Genomic DNA, 26,740 nt, shown 5'->3' on the forward strand with positions numbered 1-26,740 from the left:
TCGGGCCGGGCAGGAGCGGCTCTGACTCCTTCTGTGCGTCATCGGTGGCGTGACAAACGTTACGAAGTGACAGACAAGTGTCCCCATTGTGGTGCTGCGCCCGACCAGTGTGATGAAAAACACTTGCTGTGGACGTGCCCGGCTACAGCTTCCGTGAGACGACGTTTCCTAAAAAAGGTTGGCCTGCGATGGGACGTTGCAGACGACTATAGCAAGTGGGCTCAAGATAACCGCTTTATCGCGAACTTTTGCAGCTTTTTAAGCGAGGCTTGTTTGCACTCCTTTTTATAACTTTCTTTCCTTTTTCATTATGCCTAATGGCAAACAGCTTGAATAAAAAAAAAAGAAAGTGCTAGTTGCGAGCGCTTGCGGCACGAACAAAACCACTTGCTGCATACATCTCACATTCTTTTTCAATTTTCAATACCGTCTGTCTCAACACGGCATAGTATATGAAGCATATGAAGTTTGGCACCGCGCAGTGCAAATGCAACGGCTTAATCGTTTTTGTAGTTGAGAATTTTCGCCGCGGCTTGAAAACGAATATGAACTTTTTTCTTTTAAGCATGAAACGACTTCAGCTCCCGCTGTCGGCGACCTTGAGGTGATGTCGAGCCGAAGCCGAGAGTCAAAGATCCGCGCACCGACCCTCTCAATCACCGAAATTTGACCTTGTCCGAATTTCATCAAAATCGGTGTCAAGCCTAATTTTAATGTGACCAATTCAATGGTTAGCTCCAAAATTAGGTGGGCTATCCCCAAAATTTGTCTTTCTGGAACCCATAAATTTGACGTCGTCCATATTTGACCAACATTGGGGTCCACCCTAATTTGACTATGGGAAAGTCAGTGTTGGCTTCCAAATTTAGGTAGACCACCCCCAAAGTTTGGCACACTTAAGCATTTTCCGCCCACATTCTATACCTTTTTAAATCCGCTTAAAGAGATGTTACGTTAGGGAAGAAAAAAACTGATAGCAACGACCGTGTCAAAACCCAAGAGAAAGTTATAGGGTCTTAGCAATTTGGTCAGCCACAGTCAAGGCTATCCTAAAGCAAGTGCCTGACTAATATAAGTCGTGAGTATAAATACAGTCACAATATGACACACAGTTTTTCAGATGCAATGTTTATTACAGATGAGTCGTGTTGATTTACGCCAAAAATATACCTAAAAACCACGAATAAGCCAGCTGTGGACATCTGTCACCCGTTGGGTGCAGTCCTCAAAACAAAACACAGAAAACAAAAACATACTTAGGGAAATGAAACAGCTCAGATGTAGGCCTATAGTTTTTGAGCGGATGATGTATTCAACAAAAGGCTACGCGACCATGCTCAACTAAAGCAAATGATCACAAACTGTAGCAATGAATATACAAAAATGGCATGCATTGGATATTTACAATACTTGAGTACATTCCGGCAACAATCGAAAGCACTGAAGTTATTAAAAAATGAATTATTTATGTGAATGCAATATGAGGTCTTTTCCGAGAATGTGGCATTAATAATCTCACCTGGTAGAAGCGTAACGGTTCAGCAAAACAACAAATAAGCGTAGATCGTTAGACAAGTTGCATTCATAAAAAAAATTAGGTTAAATCTCACTCGGGACATGCGCCGCATTACTGCGATCTGCACCATTTCCAGTGGTTCGAAAGATTTACCGCACCGCGGATACCGCTGCACGCATACCAACACTTTTGCTTCCACACTTGCTAACACATGCACACACATTTTATGCATCAGCCGCCGCTATTATAGCTCGTTGAGCGGAACTATGAAGTGACAACAATAACACGCATAACGACGCAAAATGATCAGTGAATTAAGTGAGGTTGGCTTTGTGATGCGCATGCATGCAGTTTCAGTATACACAGTCGCTTGGAAGAAATTCACAGTTGCTCGCAGAGGTGGACAGTCTTCGTCGGGGTAAAGTTCTTGCGGCCGATGTTGTGCAGCCACTTTTTTCTTCTAATGCTGTCTTTCTTGCCGCTCGAAATCGCGAAAAGAACAAAGGCTTTTTCAAGCCGGCTTGTGCACTGAAATGAGCAGCAACTCGGCATAGTGCTGCACTAAAAGAGAGCGAATAACGCGAAGTGCAAGCGCGCATAGCCAGGGAGCTCGGTCGTAGCAGCGGCGGCTGGCAAAAAAATGGCGCCGACGAAAAATCAAAACACAAAAAGAGCGAACTTTCCGCGCGCTTTTCCCTGAGACCGCCCGCGGAGCCAATCACCGTTGAGAAAAGCGCCGATGGGAGAGGTGAGAGAGGAGGATCGGCGAGGGTGCGCGGCGCGGAGGCATAGTTCACAGAAAGACGCTACTTTCAAATTATCGAGGGGCTTTAGTTTTCTGTTGCTCCGGCTCTCGCTACGTGGAGTATACCACTTTTGTCCCAGATAGTACGTGCCCTCGTCCAGAATGGCCCCAGCGCTAGTAGTTCCTTCAGTAGAAAGTGCTGTGGTTTTTGTTGAAATCTGCTTATTCGAAACTTCATGACGGTAATTTGCCAGTCTAGACTCCCGCCATGTTTAAACGCGTCGTCCCTGATTTGCCAATGAACAGACAAAATGCTGTTGCTCGTGCGGCTACCCTCGTTTGCGATTCAAAGCAGTCTCCTCGGGTTCAGATCTAACCCTGTGCGCGAACCATCCCGCAGGGTACCTGTCGGGATTCATAGACTCCGCGACATCCACGCTGCCTGACCTGTGTCAACACGACCGGACGTACGTCACTCCTGTCCGGAAACTCCACCTGCTCTGCGCCCATTTCCCTCACGCTGCCTGACACTGCGAACATCCGAAACGTGAGATCTGTTCTCTGTTCAATGCATGAACTCCGGAATGCAGCTGCGTTCTCACTTTTGTATTCCCGGTCTCGCTGTCTGTTCATTTTAATTCAAAGCACTACTTCAGTAGCAAAGCTGAAAAACCTAAGGTATGTGTGAAGTGTCAACCTTTGACCTGTCACGGAGTGCTGGGGCGAAACGCCTCGACCGAGTAGAGGTTCGCCGCCGAAGCCGAGGCATAGCTTCGGCGCCTTTCGGCACTTTTTATTTTATTTATTTATTTTATTTATTCGATACTGTCAATCCCATCAGGGATCGTAACAGAGAAAGCAATCAAAAGTACAGAGGCACAAAAAAATAGCAATGGTAATTATCGAAGTGCATAAAAAATATGACACGAGATTATACATTAGAAGATACGTATAACAAATAAACCAGAATGAGGAGCATGTGACAAGATTTTGGCGGACAAATAATACCACAAGTGAAAACAGAAAAGGAAGGAATAACTTCGTAAAGACATATATGAACTCAACAAATACTAAGATATAAGTAGTTCATTTTCCACACGTGTGCTGAAGGAATTTAATGATGGATTACTAACAATGGATGTGTTCAAGGTGTTCCATTCGCGTATAGCACGAGGGAAGTATGAATATTTGAAAGTGTCAGTACGGAATGAAAACTCGTTTACAGTGTGTATGTGATTATTACGTGTTTGTCGCGTTCGTGATTTCGATATGTATCTTGAAGTGTCGATTTTTAATTGATTGTGTACGAGTTGGTACATAGTTTTAAGGCGCGCTAGTTTTGCTCTGTTTTGAAGGGTTAGTAGTCCTGCGTGTTTGAGTAGTTCTGTTGGTGATTGTGTCAACCTGTGTTTATAAAATATACATCTGACCGCTTTCCTCTGCACTGCTTCTATTTGTTTAGTAAGCTTGTTAGTGAAAGGAAACCAAACAACATTAGCATATTCTAGAATTGGTCTGACATATGTGTTATACGCAAGGAGCTTTGTTTCTGATAGTGCTAGTTTGAGGCGTCTGTTAATGAAAAATAACCGTTTTAAGGCGGTTTATGTGACATTGTTAACATGAGAATCCCATCTGAGGTCAGAGGTCAGTGTTATGCCTAAATATTTATATTCGGGCACCAAATCAAGAGGAATGTTGTTTAATGTGTACTGGAAATTTGATTGGTGTATCTTTCTGGTTACGGATAAAGAAACTGATTTTTTAACATTAATAGTCATCTGCCATTCTTCACACCACTTCGTCACTGCTGTTAAAGCGTTATTTAAAGCTATCTGGTCATTGACGCAGTTAATTTCTTAGTAAAGTACACAGTCATCGGCAAAGAGTTTAATATTGTGAGAAATACTAGTAGGTAAGTCGTTTATAAAAATTAAAAATAATACTGGGCCAAGAACACTTCCTTGTGGCACACCGGATGTAACATTAGCTGTTTCGGACTTAGCATTGTTAATTTCGACGAATTTAGTGCGGCAGTCAAATAATCAACAATCCAATCTACTATAGGGCCAGCTCCAAGGGTTGCATTAAGTTTCATAATAAGTTTGGAATGTGATACGCGGCCGAAAGCTTTCCAAAAGTCTAAGAAAATTAGATCGATTTTTTTCTGCTCATCAATAGCGAAGGATATGTCATGTGTAAGTTCGATTAGTTGTGTGACTGTAGAAACTCCTTTCCGAAAGCCGTGCTGAAAAGGTGTAAAAATTTGATTTTCCTCTAAGTAGGTGGTTATGTGCCTTAAGATAATGTGCTCTAGTAACTTGCATACAGTGCTTGTTAGTGAAATTTGTCTGAAATTTGAGGGATCTGATTTGCTTCCTGTTTTTTGTATAGGTGTCACTTTAGCTGTGTGCGATCGCCAGTGGTTAAAATACTGTCACGGCTATACAGTCGGGACAGCCAGGTCACGTTTTACTGAACAGCGCCAGGTAGCAGCGAACTTCCGAGCGGAACCCGAAGAAGAGACGACGAAGAAGCCCCGCCCGCCACCATGGCTAAGGCTAGCCAGGATGGCGATTAAGACAGTTCGGCCAGGAGACGGCGCCACGAGAATGTCCAGGAATGTGGCATTGCTCCCCCCCTCTGGAAAGCGCCGCCCGCGGCGCTGGAGGGCGTGTGGTCCGGCAGCCGCTTCCCCGGGCACAGGCTTTTGGGGCACGAACATCCGCTGATCATAGAGTGCCCTTGCAGAGGCGCAGTAGTCCTGGTGTATATAGTAGGTATCGGCGACGGGCGCGGAATCCACTTTCTCGGCCGTCGTGATCTCGTACGCGAGGAGAGGGAGGCATTAAGACAATCATCATAGATGCGGATAGCTTGAGCATATGGACGGTCAGGATGGAGAATTCCATGATCTTTGCGCTCTTAGTCGTCTGGACATAGGCTACTTCCAGTGGGAGCAGCACGCGGTCGTTCAGCGTTCGCGACAGTGAAGCGTGGGTACTCCGTCCGACGAAATATTCAAGCTGCAGCGTGTTGTGGTTGAACAGCACGGCAAGTGTGGAATGGATGTTGACGTTGCCGAATTCCATGAGGCGGTTCTGGCCGATCACCATCTCGACGGGTGCGCACGGTGAAGAGCCTAGTGGAGAGAGAGAAGGTAGAGACGAGTGAGCTACTAGCGGGCGTGGTAAGGCTTCATTCGGGCGACATGCACAACTTCGGACGTTGGTCGCCTAGAGGAACGAACAGTTCCTTGAGGGAGAACTTCATAGTTTACCTCGCCGAGTTGGCGTAACACTTTATAGGGGCCAAAGTACCGCCGAAGAAGCTTTTCAGAGCGCCCTCGTTGACGGACTGGGCTCCACACCCAAACATGTTCTCCGGGCTGGTAAGTGACATCCCTGTGGCGACGGCTGTAACGGCGAGCGTCTTTTTCTTGTTGATGCCGGATATGCTGCCGAGCAAGTTGGCGGGCGGCCTCGGCTTCGTGAACAAAGCGGTCGGCCCCCACGACAGTGGAGTTTTCACTACCAGGAAGCAGCATGGTGTCGAGCATTGTCACGGCCTCGCGACCATGGACTAAGCGAAATGGTGTGAAGTGAGTAGTCTCTTGCAGCGCGGTGTTATATGCGAACGTAACGTAAGGGAGTACTGCATCCCAGTTGCGGTGGTCGTCGTCGACATACATGGAAATCATGTCGGCGATCGTCTTATTTAGGCGCTCAGTGAGTCCATTAGTTTGGGGGTGATAAGCTGTTGTTCGTCGGTGACTCGTGCCGCTGAGTCGCATAACTTCAAGTGTCAGCGCCGAGGTAAAGGCCGTTCCTCTGTCAGTTATAACGACCGTGGGTGCGCCATGACGAAGCACGATGTTGTGCATGAAGAAGGTGGCAATTTCCGCAGCTGTTCCACGGGGAAGAGCTTGCGTCTCACAGTATCGACTGAGGTAGTCGGTGGCGACCACAATGTACCGGTTACCCAGCGAAGACTCCGGAAAGGGGCCGAGTAAATCCATGCCGACTTGGTAGAAAGGAACTTGTGGTGGATCAATAGGCTGCAAAAGTCCGGCCGGCTTAGTCGACGACGTCTTGCGACGTTGACACTCGCGGCAAGTTCGGACGTAGCGTTTCACAACCTCCGCGAGCTTGGGCCAGTAATATTTTTGCCGTATGCGGGCCAACGTTCGGGAGAAACCAAGGTGACCAGAGGAAGGATCATCGTGGCACGCCTGCAAGACTTCATCGCGAAAGGCATTAGGGATAACGAGCAGATAGGCAGGCTCCGTCGACCTATAGTTCTTTTTGTACAGGATACCCTCCCGTAAGCAGAATGATGACAGGCCGCGTGAAAAGATGCGGGGCGGAGTCTGAGCGCTTCCTTCGAGATAGTCAATCAGGGACCGTAATTCAATGTCGTCTCGTTGGCGGTGAGCCAGGGTGGACGCGGAAATGACCCCAAGGAAAAGGGAATCGTCATCGAGGTCCACGGGACTGGCAGGAAGTGGGGCACGGGACAAACAGTCTGCATCACTGTGCTTTTGCCCTGATTTATACACGATGGTGACATCAAATTCTTGCAGTCGGAGGCTCCAGCGTGCGAGTCGCCCTGAGGGATCCTTGAGATTTGCCAACCAACACAGCGAGTGGTGGTCGCTCACCACTCGGAAAGGGTGGCCATACAAATAGGGTCGAAATTTCGTTACTGCCCACACAATAGCTAGACATTCTTTTTCGGTGGTGGAATAGTTCACCTCAGACCGTGATAACGTGCGGCTTGCGTAAGCGATTACGCGTTCGACACCATCCTGCCACTGTACAAGTACCGCACCAAGGCCAACGTTACTCGCGTCTGTGTGCAGTTCTGTGTCAGCTGCCTCATCGAAGTGCCCAAGTATGGGTGTATTTTGAAGACGCGTGCGTAGCTCTTCAAAGGCATGTTTTTGCTCCCGACCCCAGACGAACGGTTCGTTATCTTTGGTGAGGCGAGTAAGGGGCTCAGCTATTCGGGAGAAGTTCTTCACAAAGCGCCGATAGTAGGCGCAGAGACCCAGAAAACGGCGCACACTTCGCTTGTCAGCAGGAATGGGAAAAGAAGCGACGGCGGCAGTCTTGTCGGGGTCTGGACTAACGCCCTTGGCGCTCACAATGTGGCCCAAAAACTTCAGCTCCTGGAAAGCGAAGTGACATTTTTCGGGCTTAAGGGAGAGACCAGCTGAACGGATAGCTTCGAAAACAGCGCGTAAGCGGCTGAGGTGTTCTTCGAAAGTGTCGGAGAAGATGACAACATGATCCAGGTACACAAGACACGACTGCCACTTGAGATCAGAAAGCACAGTGTCCATCATCCGTTGGAAAGTTGCTGGAGCTGAGCATAGGCTGAAGGGGAGCACCCTGAATTCGTACAAACCGTCCGGAGTAATAAATGCGGTCTTCTCCCGGTCACGTTCGTCCACCTCTATCTGCCAGTAGCCGCTGCGTAAATCGAGTGATGAAAAGTATCTGGCGTGGCGCAGACGGTCTAGGGAGTCATCAATGCGCGGCAAAGGATAAACGTCTTCCTTAGCGACTGTGTTCAGACGTCGGTAATCGACACAAAATCGGAGGGTCCCATCTTTCTTTGCAACTCGGACCACAGGCGACGCCCACGGGCTCTTCGATGGCTGGATCACGTCGTCGCGGAGCATTTTTTGAACTTGCCTTCGAATTGCATCCCGTTCCTTTGAAGATATCCGGTACGGCGACTGGCGTAATGGTATCTGGCTTTCATCAACTATAATTCGATGTTTTGTTATCGGCGTTTGCCTAACTCTGGAGGTTGACGCAAAACAGTCCTGGAAAGAGTCAATGACAGTCTGCAGGTTGCGTTTTTGACTAGGCAGGAGATTCGGGTTCACGTCGAGTTTAACCGGAGCATTCGTTGATTCCACGGACTTCGTAGTCCCTGTCAACGCGTACTCTCCGGCGCATTCCCCGAGTTCTTCAAAATAAGCAATCGTTGTGTTGGCCGCTAAACGTTGGGGTTCACAACCGAAATTTGTTATCAGTAGTTCGGCTCGCTTATTGTTCAGTTCTATAAGCCCGCGAGCTACACACACTTGCCGACCCAGGAGCAGTGACATGTTGGCTTCAGCGATGCCATGAGTGCCAGCGCTGTCATCGCACTCCACAGTTACTAGCATGGTGGTTCTCGACGGAATCACCACGTTATCATCGCAGACCCGCAACTTAGTCCTGCGTTGCGGCGGTTCGTCGCCAACAGTACGGTGTGCGGCAAACGAGACGATCAGCTCCTTAAAGTCGATGACAGCCCCATATTCCTGTACGAAATCCAGACCGAGAATCAGGTCTTTAGAACACTCAGGAAGCACAGCAAAGCAGCCGGGGAAAGTGACGCCGCGGATATGAATTCGTAAGGTGCAAACGCCGGTCGGCGTCACAACATGGCCGCCGGCTGTGCGGATCTGGGGCCCAGTCCAAGGTGTCAAAACCTTTCTAAGGGTCGTGGCTAGCCGGCTGCTTATCACAGAGAAATCAGCGCCGGTATATACCAGTGCGGTTACTTCACAGTTATCGGCGGTTACTGGAATTTCCGTAGAAGCCAACTGCTGGCTCTTCGTCGGCGGTGGGCTCGTCGGGTCAGGTGGTCGTTGGTCTCGTCGTCGCTGCAGATCGTCGAGTGGAGGCTCTTGTTTCTTTCTAGCTGCGGCGGCCCTACCCCCAGAGGACGCCGTCTTCAGTTTTCCCGCCGTGGGGACCTGCCTCTGAATTCGCCAGAGGTCGACGGGCGGCTGGGAGAAGAGAGTCTCCTGGGCGATGGGGATCGAGACTGGCGTCGCGGCACGGTCTGAGCCTGCACGTTGGACGTCAGGTATTGTTCAATCTCCTGGGGTCGCTCGCCGTAGCGTGGTCGAGGAGCGTCTGAAGCGAAACCCCTTAAACCCATCCGACGGTAGGGGCAGTGACGCAGGATGTGGCCGGGCTCACCGCAGTGGTAGCATAGTGGCCGGTTCCTCGGCGTTCGCCACATGTCCGCTTTACGCATGGCGGGCCGGAATTCTTGCGGCACGGTGGTGGGCACAGTTGGACGTGGGTACTGCACAGCCGGCACAGGTGAAAAAGCTTGTGCCACTGCCGCAGGCCGTCGAAGTGCCTCGCTGTAGGTCATGATGTAGGGTTGCGGCTCCGGAACAACTGGTGCTGGCTGCACCACTCGACGGATTTCATCCCGTACCACGTCCGACAGGGCGGCGACGCTGGCCTGTGGAGCTTCGAAGCGGAGTTTCGCGAGTTCTTCGCGAACGATGCTCCTTACAAGGTCTCGAAGATCTTCAGGAGGTAGCGTCGTAGGCGTGCAGGTTTGAGCGGCTGCCATACTAGCCTGCCGGCCGTACTGTGCACCGCGTTCCTGCAAGGAGCGTTCCATGCTCACTGCCTCCTTCGTAAAATCGGCCACTGTCCTTGGAGGGTCGCGGACAAGTCCAGCAAACAGCTGCTCCTTAACGCCCCGCATCAGGTGCCGCACTTTCTTTGCCTCGGCCATAGCAGGGTCGGCTCGACTGAAGAGGCGCATCATGTCCTCAACGAACATGGTGACACTCTCATTAGGCTGCTGCGATCTCGAGTGCAGAGCGACTTCCGCCTTCTCTTTTCGTTCACTGGTGCCGAACGTCGCCAGCAGCTCGCGACGAAAAACCTCCCAGATGGCAAAAGAGGACTCGTGGTTTTCGAACCAGATCTTTGCCGAGTCCTCTAGCGCGAAGTAAACGTTCCTCAACTTGCGCTCACCGTCCCACTGGTTGTAGGCTGCCACATGGTCGAAACTGGCCAACCAGTCTTCAACATCCTCGAACCTGTCACCGTGGAACGTCGGCGGTGACCTGGGCGCGTGAAGTACGAAGGGAGTGTCAGCTCCAAAATGTTGAGTGGTCTGGCTAGCTGTGGTTGATGTCATATCTCTTGCCGGTTTTGTCAGGCCGCTGAACTCTGGCTGTAGGCCTCGCAGGCGGCGGCTCGCTTTGTGGACGGGGGTTGTGTCCACGCACTGAGGGCTGGCTTCAAAGGTGTCTTCAGAGTCAGTGTACATGGGACGTTACCCAGCCGGCTCCACCAAATATGTCACGGCTATACAGTCGGGACAGCCAGGTCACGTTTTACTGAACAGCGCCAGGTAGCAGCGAACTTCCGAGCGGAACCCGAAGAAGAGACGACGAAGCCCCGCCCGCCACCATGGCTAAGGCTAGCCAGGATGGCGATTAAGACAGTTCGGCCAGGAGACGGCGTCACGAGAATGTCCAGGAATGTGGCAATACGCTCAAATTTCGCCTAACCGAGTACCATATTGGCTACCATTTGTTAACGCGATAGCATTAAAAATTAGTCACTTAAGCCTAATCCCGACTTGTGAATTTCCCTAAAACTTATTGAACTTACTACAGCAGCAGCTTTGTGAAAATTTTCTTCGCGCTGTAAATAAAATCGTCATTGCCGTTCGCAGAGTACTTCGTAGTTGAGAAATCTGGCCTTCCCCTGCTGGTGAATGCTTCAAAAACATGAGCTATGCGACGCGTCACCAATGGGGGGCTGGCCTATGTTGGCCTCGGACTAAGCGTTCTCGATCAAGGTGGAAACAGTGCGCGTACCTATTTGCGTCATTTAATTGTTCGCCCTGGAAGTCACGATAAGGCCTTGGACTTGTTCGTTTTCTAAAGGGACTCTAAGGAGAACCCCATCTATCTTTTTCTGGGAACAAATAAATTCGGTGGTTTGTTTAACTGTTTTGATATTTTTCTAGCAGGAAAATAAGCGTTTATTGTGGAGAAATTTTAAATTACTATTTCCCCCCACACGATTCAAGTTCATGAAGTCAAAGCAAAGAAGACTCCGTGATCACCGATTCAAAGAGTACGGTGCAGTAGCCTATCCTCAGAGATCAGCCCCGTCTCTCATGACGCCCCGCAGTTTGGTTTGGTTTGGTTTATGGGGTTTAACGTCCCAAAGCGACTAAGGCTATGAGAGACGCCGTAGTGGAGGGCTCCGGAAATTTCGACCACCTGGGGTTCTTTAACGTGCACTGACATCGCACAGTACACGGGCCTCTAGAATTTCTCCTCCAAAGAAATTCTAGCCGCCGCGGCCGGGATCGAACCCGCGTCTTTTGGGTCTGCAGCCGAGCACCATAGCCGCTGAGCCACCGCGGCGGCCCCCGCAGTTTCATTGTTTGCAAAAATGACCAGTGGTGGCGGCACCTAGTTTTACTTTTTGACTTTACCTTGTGTACAATAGGTTCCTCTTTAGTGGAAGTAGCCCATTTGTAATTATAATGCGGTGGTAATTCGATACCACACATCTTTAATTTATGTACCACCTCCCTTTAATGCTTATGAACGCTTATATTCTCGGACGTTGATGCGCACCCGACAGAGCAACGTTCTGAAGGTTCCGCGCGGCTGAGCACAAAACGCGGGTTACTCAGTCGACCGTTTTTCAAAACCATTCGTTGCTGATTCCTTTCAGTGCGTGAATCAAACCCTGCTGATCTGTCAAAACGGAGCTATTGCGTCGGTAAGTGAATTCATCGAACATATCCGCCTCCAACGCGGTACTAATGTCCATTGTGAATCACCGCCCGTGGCTTTTGCACTCGCTGCCGGATATGCAAAGGCAATATGCAAGAACACTAGTGCATTGTGTTTTACGTTCAGGTAAAGAACCTTGTCGTTTGAACTGTATCCGTAGCCCTTCACTATGTAATCTCTCCCTGTCGCTCCCTCGGCTCTGTAGAGGTAAAATTTGCTATTTATATGCTTCGAGTCACTAATTTTCGTTGCGAAAGCAACACTACGCCAGCCAGCTCGGCTCGTCGCGTGGTCGCACTTCAGCCGTATGCCGTGGCCCACGAACGACCTTGAGCCGCCGTTGCCTAGCAACGCCGCAGCCGCGCTCCAACAGATGGCGCCGCCGTCGCCGCTCGCTCCACCATATGTGCTCCGCTGGGGTAGAGGGAGAGGAGGTGTCGCCTCGCGGGCGCGGTATATATATGTGCGCTTCGCCTGGTAGAGGGAGTATCTGTTCTCGCTTCGGCGAGCGCGGCTTCGGCCGCTTATCTGTTTTTTCAGCAGCGTCCGCTCCGGCGGACGCAGTTGTAGCTGCGACGCGCGTCTTTTTGTTCCTTTTTTCTCTTTCCTCTGATCTTTTAACTCTCCTTTATCTGCACGTGGCAGCGGTGGTGGCTTGGCCCGAGCCAGTAGGCAGGCCCGTGCAATTTCCTTTTCATCCTTCTCTTAGTCACAACAACAACAACAGTGGATTCTAGTCGTTATGGAGAGCGCGAAAGAGAGGCAACAACGAAAGAACGAAGCGAGGAAGAGACAACGCGCTCAATAGACGGCAGAAGATCGCGCCGCACGGCTCGAGAAGCGTCGTAATGCAGAGGCGGCTAGAAGAAGTCGTGCCATGTCCCGGAGTGACCCTTCAACTTCGAAGCGACCGGTTTAAGTTCTCGGGAGCGTCGGAATGAGACGCTGCGTAGACGACGTGCCGAGGAAACGGAGAAAGAACGTGCAAGAAGGCTCGAGGCTTTCGCAGTTCATCTAAGGTTAACCAGAGCTAAACCACAGCCAATTTTTACTCGGAACGCATTCCCAGGCATGCTACGAGCGCCACAGACGGATATGATGTCAAGATACGTAGCTTTGATTCATGCGTAAACTCTTAATGGAAGATCTGGGGAAATGTTACGACCATCCCAGGGAAGGTTACTGAAGCATGTTTAGGCACAAAAATACAATAGCTTAATACGAATCTACAAGAATGTCCTTAAGCGTATTCCTGTACTTGCGTATCAATACAGACGCCATATACTAAAACCAGGATGTCAGAATAAGGAGGTTGTGACAAGGAAAAAAAAAGCAAGATAACTGTGTCACATTGGGTAGAGACATTAACTGCGCTGCCAAAGAAAGGAGGAATTAGCAAAAGAAAAAGTGATATTGCAGGTACATGCCCCACGCGATGTAGGGCTCAAGTGGCTGCGTGTTCAAACCCACTTGTGCTAAGTACTCACAATAAAAAGGAGCACTGCGGATTCTCCTGCAGGCAATTACGAAGGAAAATAACGTACTGTTCTGTATGCAGAGCTGGCGTTAGACTGTCCTCTCGCGACTCAGGTATTGAAAACTCTTGTATATTCACATGAAAGAGAATTACGATAATATACAGTGTTGGTCAAATGTTTTTAGGGGAACCCCCAAGGTGGAGCATATTTTTTAAGCGAGTAATTACTCATTGACATCCACCCCGAGCGCAGCCATAAGGCTACAAAGGAAAGCTATACAGCTTTCTCAGAAACTTCGTAGTTAAAGAAAAATTCGTCCTGTTCCTGGGTTCGAACCCGGGACCACCGCTTCACCGGAGAAGTCGCTCTACCCACTGAGCTAACCGGGACGGCAAGCTTATGGTACGGCGAGAGTAAATTGATCAATAATTCGAAGTGGAAGCCGTGTTGGTCACTGTTTTTTAGGGGAATCCTAGAATGCAGTGTTTAAGCTAGCTGGACGGCCATGTCCCACATTCTCGGAAAAAAATTTTGAATAACGAAAAACTGTAAAGTAATGATATGTAAGCATTGACGATAACATTCCGTTCTTCTGGTATGCAGCAAAATCTTTATTTTGTAGTGTCCCCCTCGCTCGCATCGAGCAATTAAGACTGCCGTAGAAAACCAATGGGAAACGCTTTTGACGTCAGCACAAATGTTAGGGGCAACAAAATGTAACCCTACTGACTGGAGATGTGCGGTTATATTGATTTCTATAATGAAATCTTACAATGTATGAAAAAATTGCGTTCATAAACCCTTTTCCGTTCAAAAATGTCTTTGTCCAGCGCAAGGTTTTAGGCACTCGTCATCATGAGGTCAGCGTACTTTTTTGATGGACCTGACGTGCTACTTAACAAAGAAAAATTGAATAGCTTTTTGTTTTAAACTTTGACGCACTGTTTCTAATCACAAAATGATAGTACTTATAGATAAAAGCCTATTTCAGTCTTTTCTCCAAAGGAACTCCAGCATGAACGCTTTTAGTTTTAAATAAAGCCCGACAGATTTAGTAACTGTCGAAAGAAAACATGCTCCCACGACGCAATACTGGAACCCTCATACGAGCCTATATTCTAGCAACTAGGTTACGCAAAACACCAATCAATGGAGAGGTCATCAGTCACAGCAACCGCTGCGCGCCCAGCGCAATCACTTTGGTTTATCAAAACCATGATGCTGCAGAATAGGTCCGAAAACGTTGTAAAGCAAAAGAAAAGAAAAATGATGTTCTGTGGCCTAAAACAGTGTCAGCGTGGGCTCGCAGCAGTGTCGGACAGCAACATGAATGCTCATGTAATGACGGATGTTGCAGAAAGGCTAGGGGGAAGTTGATTCCCTCATTGATTACCTTCATCGATTACCTTCATTGTATCCTGTCAGCAGAAGGCTAAATGGGAATTTTTTATTTCTAGTATCACCTCCGTTCTTTACAACCCTACGCCACGCCACGGTAGCTCAGTGGTTACGGCGCTCGGCTGCTGACCCGAAAGGCGCGGGTTCGATCCCGGCCGCGGCGGCTGAATTTCGATGAAGGCGAAATTCTAGAGGCCCGTGTAGTGTGCAATGTCAGTGCACGTTAAAGAACCCCAAGTGGTCGAAATTTCCGGAGCCCTTCACTACGGCGTCCCTCATAGCCTCAGTTGCTTTGGGACGTAAAACCCCAATAAACCAACTAACCTTCTATGGAACTAGGGGAGTAAATATGGAGTCCGTATGATGTGGAAAAATATATGCCACATCCATACATTTTTCGTATGGAGTTTATAAACGTTCCATGCAGATTTCATATACCCTCCATAAAATATGCATGGCCTAATATGGATTCTGTAAGCTTTGATACGCGCTTTCCATTATGTCCATACCGACTCCATACACTCCATACTGACTGCATATAATGCATATGAATATATATGGAATTATGGGGCTCGCCTTATGGAAAGTTTCAGTAGAGAATGCAGCTCTGTAAACAGCTGAAATGCGCATTCACGCTTCGGATGTCGCGAAAAGCTATTCGAGACTGATGTGCTGCTGCACTGACCGTTCATGCTTCACATGAAACTGACACAACCACACTGTGGAATGGAAATGTTTCAGCCGTGCATGAAAAAATGCAGTTCGATCCAGTGAGAGTGTACGACTGTTCATTACGACGGAGAACATTATAAGTCACGACAAGTTAACTGCAGCACACGCGTCTCATCAGTGGCCTCTCGGTATTCCTGCCTGCAGCCGGCACTGGCTATCATTTTCACACGAGAACCTTAACCTCACCCCTCCGCTTAATCCTTCGCCCATTTCCCCAAAACATTTCCATTTCCTTAGTGTCCACTCAGGAATCCTAACAAACCATCTGACACTGTCATATGCTCGGTGGTCCTCTGTGCAAAAGCTAACGGGCAGAATTTAAAAAAAAACGCTGAACTGTTGTTTCTTTTCTGCCTTTATGTCACGATAGATCGTAGTTTATTCATACCAGCGTTGTCTTTCTTCATAGGATACGCTTCTACTGAACGTCATCAGCACTCTGACGGTAAGTCCTGCAGACTGTAAGCCGTGCCCCAAGATATAATAATGGTGGCAAATGTGGGTAATATTGTTGATAAGAACACAATACCAGTAATTACGGCTAATGTAGCAGTTGGCACCTGATTGGTAATTTCTTCTGTATTCCGTATTTGAGGAAGCTTGCTTTGCAACAGTGTTTTCTTCTACCTTTTTTTTAATGCTCAGAGTGTGTTCCAATGAAACTCACTGCAACCTAGACGCCCAAGAAGACTGATCGGGCAATTATCCGCGAAAAAACATGTAAAAAAAGGAACCAGTCACTTTTTTGCTCTCGGAGCAAACCTGAATCAGGCCGAGAGGATAACGTTGTGGTGAAAATCGAATCAAAGCGAGGAAAAAAGGGTAGATACTATCTACAACAAACGAAAGGCGAACACGACCATTCAAACAGAAACAGAAAAATGAGATCTTAGTTGGGGGAAGCTCAATGCTAGAGCACGTTAATTTCACTTTAAAGGCGCGAAAACTCATTTAGAAGCGTTAATCAATTTCGCTTGTATATCCTATCCAGGACCTAGTATATTTTTGTTTTTGTGTTAGCATTTCAGTTTTATCGCTCCCGCTTCATTTGTTGCTGATAGTGCACATCATGCTATAGTCCAGGGTGTGCGTTGGTTCAACGCTTCCTCTATTTCACTACCGGCCACATTGCTCTGTGCAGTGGGACCTCATTGGAAGCCTCGGTTCGTTTATTAGCCGTGAGGTGGCGCTACATACATGTAGCGCTGGCTGACTTCATAGAACTAACAGCTGTTAAGAGCCCCAAGAAAAAGCGAACAAACATTGGCTCCTCAAGTTCCCGTGGTATGTCACTAGTTGTGGGATGCTCTTTCAATCTCATTGCACGTGAAAAGCAGCCACGAGGGCTAGCAAATAGGAGAGGGCTTGGTCAGCCGAATCAGCGGATCTGGCTAGCATTGAAATAAGCGAGGCACTGGTTGGCGGTTCCACCCGTCTTGCGCTCGGGATCATGAGGTCGCAACTGGCCGTATTGGTGCAGACTGCAGATGCACTTTTTTGTGGCGAAGAGACATACGAATAATTTCCTTTTGTGCTCGCCATCATGCCTTGGATCGCAGTGCCTCCTGACGACGCTGTTGGGCTCGAATCCCGGCGCATTGCTCAGTGGCCTTGGCTGCACTGTGGTAGAACTCCTACAAGGTGTGCCTGGCCTTGTCATGGTGACCGTCATCGTTAGAGTCGTGTTCAGATGTAAGTCTTGGCTTGGCAACAACGCTGCTAGTTTTCGATTGTACTAACTCTGAGTACGTATTCTGGGTGTTGGATGTGTGACTGTATCAAACCAAAAAAAAAAGAAAAACAGGCAGGCTGAGCGTCATTGCCCGTTAGTTTGCAAACTAGCTTTTATGCTGAAGGCATTGCTGAGGTGGACATCTGCAATGGCTTGCTACCACACCTGCAACATTCTCTCCCTTCGACCTCTAAACTTCCGCGAACCCATAGCGAAGCTTAAACTTCGTTTCATGTCACCAAAGTACAGCAGCTCCGCAAGGCGATTATTATTGCGTTGCTTGCATGGAAAGCACCCTCCTTACTTAACTGCATCAGTAACTTCTTTGCACCCAACTGGGCAAGTGGTGTTCCGAACTTAATGAACCAACGTTTGTTTGTTTGCTTGTTTGTTTGTATTTTTGCGGCATCTCCTCCTACGTTCTCTGATATGAAACGTTTTCGCATTCTTACCTAGTGCTTCCCTGTGAGTATTCTATACTGCACGGGCACTTCCACAGACTGCGCTGTTGTGAAGAACTATCAGATAAATAAGGTTTTTCTGCTTCCAATCTGCTTTTTTTTCTGCCGCGACACCCAATTCTGGACGATTCAAGCCGGCGTTTGGCTGATAACGTTCCATGCTTAGTTGCTTAGGACGCACCCCAGTTAGCTGACGCACGTCACTTGTCGCTTCGGCCTTAGAGTTTCTTAACTAGAGAGAAAGCTGGCGGTAATGCACTTCATCCGACATGGACAGACGCAGGGATGCCCGAAAGACGAGGTTTTTTTCTTGGCTTGGCTATTGTAACGTGGAGGCAAAGCGAAGAAACGCTGTGAAAGCTTCCAAACCGGCCTAACACCGAACTTTCACTAGTGATAAATGTATTGAAGAAGTGAAACACGCAGCATTGAAATAATTGAACCTGCGCACAGAGGAAAGCATTGTGGCGCGGCTACCAATTTCGATGTAAAATCCACGTTTTCGGCCTCACCATAGCCAAGCCAAGCAAGAAACCTCGTTTTCCAGCATGGAGGAAAAAAAAACTGAGGAGCGAGCGTCCGCTGACAACCTTGAAGCCTAGTCTTAACAAGTAAAGGTATAGTAAATAAAAAAGAGTGTCCCCCCCCCCCATGATCACACCACGTGATAGCGTGCAGTAAAATCTAGCCCCGCTGCGCGCTCGCATGCGCGGATTAGCGCGGCAAACAGACTGTAGATCAACCTCGCTGTAGATGCCCACGCCGCGGGTCGCGCATACGCGCGCACTAAAACATACCAGAATCAAAACATAAAGGACTGACTGGGAGAGCGAAAAACTGAGGGAGAAAACGGCTTCATAAACAGTGGCTTGCGAACGCTGGCCGCGTGACGTCACGCTTCCTCCTTAGTTTTTGTTCCTCCATGTTTTCTAGGCATTCCCGAAGTGGATGAAGTGATCTTTAAGAAACTCGCTTAGACGGTGGCGCCAGCTTTCCCTCTAGGTAATATTTAAAAAATCTACGACTTCGACAGAGTGCGGAAACTAACGCCTAAAATCGCAGACAGTTGGCGTGGAAGAGCACTATCTGTGCGCCTAAAGAATGCTTGTTCCTCTCGCCAGACTGTCTGTACAGGAGCCAATATCAACACTGCAAACTTCATCGTAGGTTGCCTATTCTGCGATTTGCAGCAGTGTCACCTTAATGTTCTCACAGCTGTGTGCTCATTCTGTGACGACTCGAAACTTGCATTTTCGAAATACCTTTCGTTTGCTTCCCGACATGGAAGCAAACGAAAAGGAGACAAAAGCAGACAAAGGTATTTCTTGTCTGCACATGGGGTGCAGACAAGAAATACCTTTGTCTGCACCCCATGTCGGGAAGCAAACGAAAGGTAAAAATGTCGCGATAACGGCGCTGGAAGTGCTCGTTTAGCCGGCCACCAAGGGAAAGGCGCATTGTTTGCTCGTGGCTACTTATGCGTAGTTCTTTTGTGCAAGGCACCCTGCTTTGGAGGGAAAGAGAATATAGGGAAAAAATTATGGTCGATTTGCGTAGTTAGGATGAATGGGAATTCGATGCGATAGCACTCCGGTTTTTCCTTCGATTCCAGTGCTAGATTCAGCGTTCACGGATGGCTGTTGTCCGGAGAGCGATAATGGCTCAATGCCCATATATGCGAAAATGGTCATTCTCAGCATTCTTAGATCCCTGGGAGTCTTCCTAACACTCCTGGCTCTGTGGCCATTATAAGTGATAGCGCCCTAAAACAAAGAGTACTAAAGTGTACTAAGACACGAAAAACAATGCTTCAGATGGCAGTCAGTACCTGCTACAGCTTTTGGTCCAATGCTCAGGGCAATCCCCTATGGCCGAGTATATTTGTAATCAGGGAGTAATTACTCATTAGCATCCACCCAGGCAGCTACAAAGGAACGCTTTACAGCTCCTAGAGAAACTTCGCAGTCGAAGAAAATTTCTTCCTCGTCCGGACAAGTACTATTTCTCTTCTTTTTTTCTTCCTATTTCTCTTATTGCATCAATATCGCTGCCGGGTTTGGAATAAAAGAAATACATATAAAACATGCCGAGAAATATGGGGAGCACCCCCGTTTTATACAGGAAACACACCGCAGACAAGAAGCACCCGCTGCCGAATCTGACACCCTTTCCGTTTGCTTTTTTTAAGGCGAAAGCCTTTAGTGTCCCATCGTTGTCGACAGAAGGTTGTCAGCATAGGTGTCACGCTTTTCGGTTGGTCGAAATGGTCATGACGTCAGAGTGCGCGGATTCGAAGTAATAAGGTCACCCACGGATGCTTAGCGCCACGTTTCAGAGCAGCGGACAACTAATAAAAAATAGTTGTCGTTCGCTCTGACAGGTGGCGCAAGGCATCCACCAAACAGTGCATCAGGAAAGGCTTTCGCCTTGCACCACTAGAGAGCCAAAGTGCCCCCTGAATTTTTGTTGCAAAAGCAACACTACGCGAGTCGCCGAGCCATTTCGCGGAGATGACGCAAGGCCATACTTCGCGGGTGACTCAGAGGTGCCGCCGCCGCGCTCGCCATTTGCGCATGAGCAGTAGCGGCGCATAGCTAGCGTGCCAGGGCCGCCACCGCTGTCGCGCGCTCTCCCTCGCCTCTCTCTCCCTCCTCATTACTTTCGCAATCCTTCAGGTTTAACCAGAGCTAAACCACTGCCAATTTTTTCCAGGCCTGTAGAGAAACATTCATGCCGAGCGCTGCGTGCCGAAAAGGATGCACCTATCTCGACGCTTGTCAGGGGAGCACTTTATCCGGAAATTCGCTCTTACTCTAGACGCACCAAAGGCTTTGTATTCAAGAGACCTCGACGGCACTCTGCAAGTGTAATGTTGTCCGCGTTGTATTTTCTGTTTTCGAATACACTTACATAAAAAACAAGTGGCTCAACGTGTGAGTTACTAGTGCGTGATTCGACTCGGACTAGGCACTAGGGTTGGATACACTGCACTACACCACAGCGATAAGAAGACTGGGAAAGCTGATAGTCCTTTGGCAGATGCATATTACCTTTGCCGTAAGTAACTGAGCAACGTGGTTTGCTTCTGAGCCGCATTGTGAAGTCTTTACGGTACTGCTATAAGCGAAATGGTCCTTCATTTAATATGGTCCTTCATTTAATTACCCTGAGGAAGGACGGTCCTCCGTTCGAAACTGTCGGTATTAAATGAATATAATTGCAAAGTTGTGACCCCTTCTTCTACAAGTCTTCCTGGCCCATTGAACCACAAGACCTGCTGCAACTATATATACAGGGTGTTTCACCTAAGACTTTCTGCATTATTTAAAAATAAGCTATTTGAATTAGATGCGCGATTTTTCTGGCATAGCATTGTCAGTGGTGTAGTACATCATAATGCAGCTAAGACGTGCTAACTAGCAGGCTTGTTAACCAATATTTAATAGTTAACTTCTAAACTATTGCCGTTGGGCTCCTTAATTATTGAGAGGCATGTAGCCCACCGTAAGTAATGTCCATATCCGTTTTTAGAATTTCAAGAACGCGATTATCCTCGGCGCTGTGGCCCAACAAATTTCGCCTACATCGCGCCAAAATACATGCGGTTTGAGAAGCTTGCAGGCAAAGCAACCTCTCCAGTGAACCTAACTCGTCAAAATAGCCAAAATTTGTTGGGACACAGCGCCGAGGATAATCGCGTTCTCGAAATTCTAAAAACGGATATCGACATTACTTACGGTGGGCTACATGCCTCTCAATAATTAAGGAGCCCACGGGTAATAGTTGAAAAGTTAACTATTAAATATTGGTTAACAAGCCTGCTAGTTAGCACGTCTTAGCTGCACTATGATGTACACTCAGGGACAAAAGTCTCCGGACCACGTGTTCCTCTAACGAAGCCGATGGCTCTGCCATTAGTCGGCGGATAGAGACCACACTTGTGGAGGTAAAAGTTAAATTTTTGTTCTTTCATCTCCACAAGTGCGGTCTCCAGCCGCTGTCTGATAGTAGAGCTATAAGCTTCGTTTGAGGAACACGTGGTCCGGAGACTTTTGTCCCCGACTGTACTACACCACTGACAATGCAATGCCAGAAAAAGCGGGCATCTAATTCAAATAGCTTATTTTTAAAAATTGCAGAAAGTCTTAGGTGAAACACCCTGTATATATATATATATATATATATATATATATATATATATATATATATATATATATATAATTCGGAGGTCGTGGGTTCCGATCCCACCGGCGGCATGTGGTTGTTTTTTCTTCTGCTTTTCTAATCAATTAGCTTTAAGCGATAACATATTCAGTAATATTCTAAATTGATCAACACCACAAAATAAATTAATTAATTTTAAAAAAATATCCCCTGTGCCCCTTCGTTTCTGTGGCTGTTTGCTTCTGTCATTATATATATATATATATATATAATAAGTTGGGGAAGTCACATTGAAAAACTTAACAGATTTATTCAACGTTTCGACCAGGGACTGGTCTTTTTCATCATTCTTGAAAAAGACCAGTCCCTGGTCGAAACGTTGAATAAATCTGTTAAGTTTTTCAATGTGACTTCCCCAACTTATTATATTTTTAATCAGTTGCCTTGAAGATTTTGTTATCCCTTATATATATATATATATATACATATATATATATATATATATATATATATATATATATATATATATATATGCCTGGCCCATTGAACGACAAGACCTCCTGCAACTATATATATATATATATATATATATATGATTATTTTTTTCTCATCCTCTCCCTGCCCTTCATGTGGTAGACTCCCCCGGTGTTCCACTCCCGTGTGCTTTTCTTTTGCCTTTACTATGTACAGGTGAATACCAACCTTTACCTCCCGATTCTTGGCCGATCCCCCAGTGTGGGTATGTGCCATTCTGTCAAAGGCGACAGCAACAACAACAACTTCTTCGTCTGTTATCCAGATTTTGGTCGTGCGATCATCATCATAATTGGTTTATGGTTTATACGGGTTTAACGTCACAAAGCGACTAAGGCTATGAGGGACGCCGCAGTGAAGGGCTCCGGAAATTTTGACCACCTGGGGTTCTTTAATGTTCATTGACATCGCACAGTACACTGTCCTCTAGAATTTCGCATCCATTGAAATTGGACCGCCACGGCCGGGATGGAACCCACGTCTTTGGGGTGAGCAGCCGAGCGCCATAACCACTGAGCCACCGAGGCGGCTTTCATCATTGTTATGAGACTAATTACGCCCTTGTAAGGCTAAGTAAGGCCTGTCCCGCACGCCCCTCAACTCAAGAATTAATTCTTTTAATTACTCTTACTTCCCACGAACTATAAATGATTCGAATAACCTCACTAATGACGCAGTCACACAGAAATCATTAAAATGTTTTGAGGAGCCCCGGAAATAATGCACTGATATTGTTTTGCCGTTGTGTATGTGAAATTATGTGCATGTACCCACATTGCTAATGTCTTGAACAAAGACCGCAGTATGTATGTATAAATAAAACCACCTCCTGTGCAGTTGGTGGAATCATATGCGAGGTGATGCCCAAGTATAGCATTGGGGCCAAAACCTGGTCTTGTTAAGAGATGCATTGTCGGCTCCAGTCACAGGGATTAGGCGCCTGCGTAGGCCCGGTTTGCAGTTCTATTTTTCCATCCGGTTGAAGACTGCGGCAGCACCAAGCTCCAAACCACGGTCCTTTCTCACGCGAGGCGGATGCTTCACGCCATCGCTCCACCGGAGCATGCTATTCGAGTGCGGAACCAAAACTTCAAGAGACGCTTGAGCTCCGCCTAAAAGGTATGACGCGAGAGCGTTAATTGGTCCCTTCAGCAGCCTGGTGTCTTCTTTACGTATCACTAAAGTAGTCATTAGTGACTCACAGTGCGCCATTCTTAATTTTACTCATGGCCGCATTCCAGTCGAAGCGTACCGTGTACTCATATAAAATCCTCCTAAACACCTGACCCTCCTGATATGGGCTCCAGGCCACGTGGGTCTCAAGGGTAATGAGGGAGCACATGAGCTAGCTCGAGGGCTCACTTTCCGAGCAGCTTATCATCCCGCCCCCAACATTCCCGCCTTGGTCAGGAAGGACACCATAATCACTTCTCGCGACCTGCTCCAACACTATTGTCTTTCTCGCCAACTCTATCCAGGTCCGCACCAAGAACTTACTAAGACAGAGGCCGTCACATGGCGCCAACTCCAGACGGACACTTTCCCCAATCCCAAAAGATTCCATAATATATTTCCTGAACGGTATATGCTGATGTGTAAACACTGCAACATACCAGCAGACATCCTTGATATGGTCCGGACTTGTCCACCACAACACATGCCAGGCTTGTCGGCACAGCTCTACCCTGGACGACCAACGAGCGCTCATCGGTCTCGCACTAGAGGCTGCCAGATTCCAAGGAGTCTTGGCCGACCCCTAGATCTGGGCCTTCGGCCCCTTGAATGTTTTAATAAATGTTTACCTACCAACTAACTTCGCAGACACAACAGTGCTCTTTCTTTGACCGTCACATTACGCTTAACCTTCCCGTAAAAATACAATGTGATGGAATTAAAGATCTCTCCCGCGCAAGTACTAGTGATGCAAAACTATCGACAGTACTATCGATACTATCGATAGTTCAATCACTACCGCACTATCGATGATAAAAAAGACTATCGATAGTACTATCGATAGTACTTTCGATAGTCCCATTGATAGTACAATCGATACTCGTATCGATACTACTTGTAATATATAGTTCTATCGATTCTATAAAATCAACCACGCACACCCACTGCATCCTAAACTTGGTTTCCTGAGTGTGTGGTATGGAGGTGACGGTATGAGTATCTGACAGGACTCGCCGGTTTTCGCGGCCTACGCCTCACCGAGCTCTGCAGACGTTCCCTACGTAAAGTTGCTGGATAAAATGTTAGCGTGCGAATGTCCTAGCTGCGAAGCATGTGTGCGAAAAGCATTTTTGCAGGGGTTACGTCAGCAAGACGACGTATGCTGTGCACGATGGTGTCGTGTAAGCCAGCACAACTTGTGATGTTTGTTCTTTCATCGAATGCAGTTCCGGGCATTTTTCCGAACTGTCCTATGCATGTTAAAGAACCGCAGCTGGTCGAAATTTACCCGGAGACCTCCACTACGGCATCCCTCATAGCTTGAGTCTCTTAGGAACGTTAATTCTCACGAGACCGTGAAACCAATCAGGTATCGAAAATGTTTTGGTTATATCGCTGGCCAACAAATGCATAATATCAATATTGTTACTATCGATAGTGTTACTAGCGATAGCACCGCTATCGATAGCAAGACTATCGAGAGCGGTACTATCGCGAGTAATACTATCGAGAGCAACATTATCGATAGTATTGCTATCGATAGTAGATACGATAGTATTGCTATCGATAGTAGATACGATAGTATTGCTATCGATAGTAGAATCGATAGTATTGCTATCGATAGTAGGTTATCGATGGTATTGCTATCGATAGTAGATTATCGATAGTACTATCGATAGCCTATCGATAGTAGCACTATCGATAGTTTTTTTACACTATCGATAGTTTACGAAAAACTATCGATACTATCGATAGTACATTTTTCGATAGTTTTGAATCACTAGCAAGTACTCCTTCTTTATCGCTTTGATTCTGCCTACTTACGCAATATATGCGGAATTGGGCATACTCTGGTTTACGTTCATGGATCGCAGGGAGTCCTCATACACTCCTGCTGCCAGTCGTGCAGCGGTCAAGCGATGTGCCACTGCCTCGGCACGAGGCTGTTCAAACTCAGTCATAGGCGAGACTTGCGCAATAGAGGTTGCTCACCACAAGAAATGTGCTCATCAATCTGATGGGCAGGTTACCACCTGTGTGACGGTTGGGCAGGATTTGATGACGTCATAAGGTCACTCGACCCAGGTGACCGGTGGTCCACACCCGCTTTTCTCGACAGGCCCACCCGGGGGTTGCCGCTGAACGTGACCCTTAACGCTATCATATTAATTAACGTGTGAATGAAATTTTAAAAAACATAAGGGGTGCTTTTGTTATGAACTAGAAAGAGAGGGCGACAGCGGTTAAGTTATGATAACAGCTTTCTGCGCTCTCGAACATCTCGTGACTTCACAAGAAAAAGAAGCGGAGATCGTGCGCGTGACCGACGAAGAAGCGTTTCTCCGGAGCCCTGCCCTGTACTCGTCCCCAGCTGGAAGCTTGGACCGCTACTACTCGACTGTCCCGGCCTAATGGGTGAGAGTACGGAGCAGAAACCTTCCACGGCTAACGCTAGTGTGAAGCGGCCATCGATTTTGGTTGGCGACACTACTCTATCTTTGCGCAAGTCTCTCGGAGCTGTCACTAAGAAATGGAGGAAAAAGGGAAGGGAGGTTACCTATAACGACATCCTCGCGATTGCGATTTGGGATTGAGCTCTATTTTGTACCCAAGTGCCCACCCCAGAGGAGTTACCTTGGAAAGTTATTCCCAAAGAAAATTGGCATAAACGCAAAAAAAACGCTATTAGTTATTTTTAGCGACCGATTGCCCTGACCAAACGACGCTGCATCTTTGTAGCTGATAAACGCCACCCTGAGGAGGAGGTCGTCTCCGAGAGGACCTATGTCGTCGAGGAACGTGAGTATCGACCAACAAGTTTCGTCATCATCATCAGCCTGACTACTCCCACTCCAGGGCAAAGGCCTCTCCCGTGTCTCTCCAATTAACCCTGTCCTTTATCAGTTGCAGCCGTCGTATCCCCGCAAACGTCTTAATCTCATCCACCGACCTAACCTACTGCCGCCCCCTGCTACGCTTGCCTACTCTTGGAATCCACTCCGTTACCCATAAGGACCAGCGGTTATCTTGCCTTCGCATTACATGCCCTGCTCAAGCCCATTCCTTCCTGGGTCGAAATTAATGAAATTCAACACCTCAGCTTTTTTTTCATGTGTATGGGGTCAAATTTAGGATGCTTTCTGATATTATTCTCGGCTTCTTTCGAGTATAAATATGTTTTCTAGCAGAGCAAACGCAGCTGTATTTCCCGCCGGTGCTTTAGCTCTGTA

This window comes from Amblyomma mixtum, chromosome 4 (assembly GCF_055824585.1).
Source record: "Amblyomma mixtum isolate Tamu chromosome 4, ASM5582458v1, whole genome shotgun sequence".
Lineage (NCBI taxonomy): Eukaryota > Metazoa > Arthropoda > Arachnida > Ixodida > Ixodidae > Amblyomma > Amblyomma mixtum.